We start from the raw sequence: 7,794 nt of genomic DNA on the forward strand, positions 1-7,794 counted from the left end.
TTAACAATATGGTATTATGCACTTCAAAATTTGTTATGAGAGTAGAACTCATGTTAACTGTTCTTACCACACATACCACATGCACACGCAAAAAAAAAAAAAAAAAGAAAAGAAAAGACAGCAACAGTGAAAAAAAACAAACAAAAACCCAAAGGGACATAAGGAAACTTTGGGAGGCATTGGATATGTTTATTACCTTGATCATGGTGATGGTATCATAGGTGTTTGCACATATCCAAACTCATCAAATTGTACACGTTAAATATGTGCAGTTCTTTGTATATCAATTATACCTCAATAAAGCTGTTAAAAAATGAGTCCCAAGACTGTAGAGAGATGTACAAGGTCATCCTGTTGGAAAAAGTCAGAGCCAAGATTAGCATTCAGAGCTTCTACATGTTTCTCTCTGAGCCTCTATTTTTTCATTTGCATGAAAAACACTACGAGAAAAGATTAGGAAATAATGTGGGAATGGGACATAGGCTAGAATTTATGGGGACATAATGGCACCAAGAGAAGGAGATGAGAGGAAATCAAAGACAAAGCCTTTTGACTCCAGAATTTGCCCTGGAGCCTGCCCTTTAGGCAGGCAGGAGGACTGCATATCCTTGAGAAGGCAGAAGTTTATTTTTATTCATTCATTCATGCATGCATTTGTTCACTGACTCATGCATCCACCCACTGTTATTTTTTAGCCACTTGCAATATGATCTTCTAGGTCTCAGGAGTACAATGATGAGAATGACACAGATAAGGAGCTCTTTCTTGATGCTGGATGGATGCTGGCAAGATTTGGGGAACCTGATGGAGGCTAAGACACCTGTGAGCTACTGGCCCTCTGAGCCAAATATAACAGATTCTTGCTACCCTCTACCGGAATCTTTTGCATTCCAGGCTGAATCCAAAGTAACAGTTTGGAACCACTGGTCAACACTTTGTGGTCTTGTAATGTTTGGGCTGAGGACTAGTAGAAAGAGGTCTGGAAAAGGAAAGCTGCTGATACAATGAAGGAGCAAAAGCCTTATCGAGCCAACATCAGACAGGGATGAACATTCAACAGAGCTGATTGCTCTGCTGTATGTGATGACTAGACTACATAGGCAAATTATGCTAACAATAAACGGCTTAATGAAACAAAGTCAAGTCACTTTGCTAGTGGATGGCTTTGGTTTTACAGTTCTATGAGCATGCTGACTCAAATACTATTGCAATTATTAAGGCCGGGCGCGGTGGCTCATGCCTATAATCCTAGCACTCTGGGAGGCCGAGGCAGGTGGATCGCTCGAGGTCGGGAGTTCGAGACCAGCCTGAGCAAGAGCGAGACCCCATCTCTACTAAAAATAGAAAGAAATTATCTGGCCAACTAAGAATATATAGAAAAAATAACCTGGGCATGGTGGTGCATGCCTGTAGTCCCAGCTACTGGGGAGGCTGAGGCAGTAGGATCGCTTAAGCCCAGGAGTTTGAGGTTGCTGTGAGCTAGGCTGATGCCATGGCACTCACTCTAGCCCGGGCAACAAAGCAAGATTCTGTCTCAAAAAACAAAAACAAACAAACAAACAAAAAACAATATTCTCATGTGATCAATAATTACACTACTAGGTATTTACCTAACTAATTTGAAAGCTTATGTTATGCCAAAACTTGCATGTGAATGCTTATAGCATCTTTATTCATAATCACCCAAAACTGGAAGCAACCAAGATGTCTTTCAATAGGCGAATAAATAAACAAACTGTGGTACATTTATATGATGATATAGTATTCAGTGGTAAAATGAATTGTCAAGCCACAAAAAGACATGGATGAATCTTAAATGCAAATTGTTGAGTGAAAGAAGCCAGTCTGAAAAAGCTACATATTGTATAATTATGATTATATGACATTCTAGGAAATGCAAAACTATATAAAGACAATAAACAGTGGTTGTTAGATTTTTGGGGTGCAAGGAGAGGGTTGTACTTGGTGAAGCACAGGGGGATTAAATCAGTAAAACTATTCTGTGTAATACTATAATGGTGGAACATAAGACAGTAAGAATTTGTCAAACCCCATAGAACTTTACAGTACAAAGAGTAAACCTTAATTATACAAATTTTTAAAAGTCATTTTGGAAGTTGGGGATTCCATGGTGGAATGCAAAATGTGACAAAACAATCTAACTATTACAAATGTATGAAGCAACATCACCTGCAGGGGATAAGGGAATAAGATGCTGACCTAAGTAATTTTGGAAATGAGTAGAGTCTCTAAGACTAAAAGCAAAAGAAACTGTACATAAGCACTGTACTCTAGGTGATAAAATTGTTTCCCAAGGGAGTATGGGGTAATAATCCTGAAACTACTATACCTGTATACTGGAATTTAACAATTAAGTACATGGATAGTGGATGATGAGAGCCAGGTTTCTCACTGTTGGAGTGGCAGGTTACAGATAGGCAGGGAGGGGCTGGGCGCAGTGGCTCATGCCTGTAATCCTAGCACTCTGAGAGGCTGAGGCAAGCGGATTGTTTGAGCTCAAGAGTTCGAGACCAGCCTGAGCACAAGCGAGACCCCGCCTCTACTAAAAATAGAAATAGTATGGACAACTAAAAATATATATAGAAAAATTAGCCAGGCATGGTGGCGCATGCCTGTAGTCCCAGGTACTTGGGAGGCTGAGGCAGGAGGATCGCTTGAGCCCAGGAGTTTGAGGTTGCTGTGAGCTAGGCTGATGCCACGGCACTCTAGTCTGGGCAACAGAGCCAGACTCTGACTCAAAAAAAAAAAAAAAAGATAGGCAGGGAGAAGAGGCTAGAATGATCCACGTGGTAATAAATTAGAGTTGGAGACATCAGTATAAACTCATGTTTAGTTTAATATAAATATAGAGAGTTGCACATAAAAATATTTATAGATATGTGTATATACACAGGTTTGTATACACATATATCTCCTTGCTCTGTTAACTGAGAAGGCCTAGGAGCAAAGACATCCCAGTAGCAATAAGTACATCTAGCACCCAGATCTTGATTTCTAATACCATTTTCCAATAAAAAGGAACCAGGAATCCTTGGAGAAATGGCAGATTTTAGGACTGGGGCAGGAAATATAGAAGATGAGCCTGGAGCATCTTGTAGCACAAGAAAGGTAATGAAGTGCTAACAAACAAAGCACAATGATGAGTGTATGTCAAAGAGATACAGGAGGTAGCTGACAGAAAGAGCTAGAAACGGCCAAAACTGGAGCAACTTGAGCAATAAAATAAAGTAGTATTGAATCATAAACCAAAGTACAAAATAAATATCTATAGGTCCACACTGATATAAATGATTGAATAAATAAGGGAGAATAGACAAATTTCCTGAACTGAAGAATTACAAATAGTTTATCTAGATACTCCCCTCAAAGAGGTGGAGCTTAACTCTTTAACCCTTGAATGTGGGTTGAACCTGGTAACTTACTTCCAAAGAGTATAGTATGGAGAGGGAGGAATAAACAAGTAGTTTTATAGTGGAGAAACCTGACAAAACTACCTCAGTCAGGTGATCAAGGTCAGCATCAACAGTGATAAGTCATGTTGATAGTATGGACTCTTGACATGATGCAATGAGAAGGGCACTTTATCTCTGTGGTTATCCTCCCCAAATCTCATAACCCCAGACTGATCATGAGAAAAACATCAGCCAAATCCCAACTGATGAATATTCTACAAAAGATGCCCAACCAGTACTCCTCAAAACTGTCAAGGTCATCAAAAACAAGGCAAGTCTGAAAAACTGTCACAGCCAAGAGCCTAAGCAGACATGATGACTATATGTAGTATGATGTCCTGGATGGATACTGGAATAGGAAAAGGACATTAGGGAAAAGCTAAAAATAGTCTAAATATAGCATGCCTTTAGTTAATAATAATCACCAATATTGGTTCAATAGTTGTGACAAATGTACCATACTAATGTAAGATATTAATAGGGGAAACTGGGTGTGGGGTGTATGGGAACTTTCTGTACTATCTTTGCAATAAAACTATCCTAAAGTAAAAAGTCTATTTTTAAAAATGTGTATTAATCCTACCTATTTTCATAGCAGCTATTTCTAGGAAGGAGGGAATGAAGGATGGGAGGGAGGGAAGAACTAGAACAAGACTTCATTATCTTGAGTAAGTACTAATTGCTGTAATGCTAAGCATCTTTGATATACTTAACTGTGGTTTATGGATTAAAATTATACTGCTCTATTTCTCTAGTAAGCATGGTGTTACTAATAAGGTTCACAGAGTTTGTGTTGTTCTCTTCGGAAGTAAAAGGAACACAAAGCTCATTAACTAGTTAGATCTTTTAGCCATAGTGCTCAGAGGAGGTAAATGTGGGGAGAACAGCAGTAGGGATTTGGGGAGACGTTTACAATTTACAGTTCAATGAGATGCAAAAATATTCATTGTTAATAGCTTCTGCTGGGAGTTTGGCAACCCCAAGAAGAAAAGGAGTACTGACTTGTTGTCTGTGGATGCCACCTGCCTGCTTTGTAATTGTTTTGAAGGGGCCAGTAAGTGTCCCGTGAATCCATCTTGCACGGTAATGTCTTGGGTGAGCTATGCTAAATAGGATGTGAAAGTGGTCAAACCTATATATAGTTTTTAAAAAGTTGCAAATGATGGGTAAATGAAAGGGAAATCTGAGTCAAAGAAAAAAGTGTGAAGACTTTATTTGCACAGAGTTTAAGTCAAAATAAGGTTCATATGCGACTAGGTCTTCAAAACTCAATTTAGCTCTGTGCCTCCCACCACCCTCCCTCTCTACCTTTTCCCTGCTAACATTCACCACCAACATCACGAATGTTCTAAACTTATCAAGAAGCCGGAAGCTTCCTTAATTTGGAGCAAAGTAATGAAGTCATTGTGTGTTATATGGTCCTAGAACCTTGCTCTTTCACCGCCCTGCTACTGGATGACCCTCTTGTCCTCCAAAAATGCCACTGGACTTGCCCTTAGAAGGTGCACATTACAATTAAAACAAAGTTAGTGGCAGAATAATAATAGCAAACACACACGGCATTTTTACTACGTGCCAGGCTCTCTTCTGAGCAGTTTCCATAGATTGCCTCATTGTAATTATCTTTATAACTCCATAAGATATGTGTAGACTTTTTTAAATCTCCATTGTAGAGATGAGGAAATTGAGGCGCAAAGGCTGTCTTTGAGATTTTTACAGGTTGACTCCTCACCTGTGCCACAGATATTTAACAGGCCCCCAGTAAGTCTTGGGCTTGTCCTTAAAAGTTAATTTAGTTGGTTATTGGTGTTTGCCTCATTCTCCACTGCTTCTTTCCCTAAAGCTGGCATTTCTGACCTGCAAATCCTGTGTATACCCATCTCCTGAAACCAGTTCCCTTTCCACGTGAAAACAGGTGGGGTCCTTTCGGATATCAGCCCCGCAGGCACGGCCTCCCATCTGCGCATGCCTACATCCTCCGTGCTCACAAAGCTGCTGGCTGTTCAGTCTCTTTCCCTTTAGCATCACTTGCCTTAGCCCTCCCGGCAGACCCGCCCCACCTTCACCCTCCTTCAGTCTATTTCCCAGGTGACCAAGATCACCAGGCTCAGCGCCTCTACGACAGGACTCCAGGGCTTTGGAATTAACTTTACTCTTAGCACATTAGGTTCCTTCCCCTCTCCTTCCCTGGTCTTTTTTATGTCTTTAATCGTGTTTCTTTCTGGCCTTGGAGACCTTGATATTTGGCCTCTGTAGCCAGTTCCGAACTGTGCTGAAATATCACTTAAATTGCCTTTATTTATTGATTACTCTTCTTCCTATCTAGGAATCCTGCACTGTAGTTTTGTTTGGGCTCAATAACACATTTGGATAACACAGACCCAAACGAGCTGGAATTACAGACATTAAAAATAAGAATGTGCCACTAAAGCACTCCTTTTGTTTCATTATAGATTGCAAACAAAAATGCATTCCAACATAGTATTTATTAACAAAATATGCTCTGACTAGCACATATTGTGCACAGAAACTTTACTGGTCTTGGGAGAAGAAACATAGGAGGCATGACGATGTGTTTAACAGTATCAGGTGAGGCCTGTAATTCATATTGAAGTGAAATAAATCATAAATGGTGCATATGTGAGTCAATATCAGTTAATACTATGTAAAGCATTCTGGAAAACATAAAATATTGGTCCAGGGTGGTGGAGGGGCAAAATCACCCTAGTCTGATATTCCTTTAATGGAGAACAGTTTTTTCATTCTACATCAAAGATAAAACATTTACTTGATAATGCTGTGTGCAATCAGCTACTTAATCAAGAGTTGTAAATAATTTCCTGTTTTGATAGCAGGAAGGGGTTTTAAATAAGGAAAGGAGAAGAAATGAAGGGCAAAAAATGTATCTATTGAGTATTGGGAGTTATTGAGGAGGAAGTAAGGGAGTCACCAAGAGGGAAGAAAGGGAGGAAAAAACTTGCTTAGACTTCACAGTGTTACCTAGGGTTGTCTTAATTATGCTGAATTGCTGTAGTAACTATACTTTACCAAGATTCTTGCTATGTGCTAAATATTGAGTTGCTTATTTTTTTTTCTAGCTTCACCATTCCCATATTATACGTGAGAATACCGAAGTCTACAGAGATTAAGTCATTTGTCCAGAGACACAAAGCTAGCAGGTGGCAGAGGTGGGATTAGAACTCAGGCCAAGCTCATTCAGTAGAGCTGCTGTGTCCACTATTTAGCAACACAGCCAAGCTATAGAGGAGGGTATTTTTTGGTGACTTGTGGCTATGCATGCATGCATATTTTCTATGATTTATGAAGATGAATTTTTATTGAAAAATAACATTTATCTTATGAAAAGAAATTCATGTTTGATATTTAAAAATCTTAAACATGCAAATAAACAGAAAACAAGAAACTGTAAAACCTCCACACAAACCCTTCTACCTAAAGCTAGTCAATCTTGGAATCTTCATATATATTCTTAAAGCCTATAAGCATACATGTATAAATCAAAGGGCATGTGCATTTTTAAGTTTTTATTTATAGAATGCCAAAGTGCCAGGGAAATTGATTTAGCATAATATACTATATTAAAATGAAGCTTTATTATCAGGACATTTGTTAATTGGGGTATCAATGAATGACAGTCAAGCTCCTACAATATCTCTGAAATTTCCATGTGGAGAAAGCTACATGAATTGAGCATATAAAAATTTTTATAAAAATTTTAAAATAACAACTAGTTAGAATTTATAATGGAGAGGACCACCTTTATAATAGCAATAATAACACTGAAAAAGCACAGTATTATATTTACCAAGAAATATCAAAAATTTATGTGAAGAATAATTTGTCACTTTTGAAGTACACAAAAGAAATGATGGGAAAAGCAACTCATATTCTTGGGTGGGAAGATTCAATTTACAAAAGATGTAAATTCTCCCTATGTTTATTCGTAAGTTTGATATGATAGCAGTATATTTGCAGCAGATTTTATTTACTTATTTATTTTTGGTGATGTGGGTAGAAATAAGACAAGGTCACTCTAAAGCTCATATGGAAAAAAAACTAGAGTAACTAGGAAAATTTAGTACAGAGGGTAAAGTAGGGAAGACCATCTCTACCATCATAAAAACATTTTATTGGACCTCAATGATTAAAATGATGTGATATTAAGGCATAAATATTAAGACAAACAAATGGAACAGAAGAGAAAATACAGAAGTATACCAAACTACATACAACAATTTAATATATAATACAGGTAGCCTCTCAGATCAGTGCTGAAAAATAGATATTCAACAAGTTGTTT

Source organism: Lemur catta, chromosome X (assembly GCF_020740605.2).
Source record: "Lemur catta isolate mLemCat1 chromosome X, mLemCat1.pri, whole genome shotgun sequence".
Lineage (NCBI taxonomy): Eukaryota > Metazoa > Chordata > Mammalia > Primates > Lemuridae > Lemur > Lemur catta.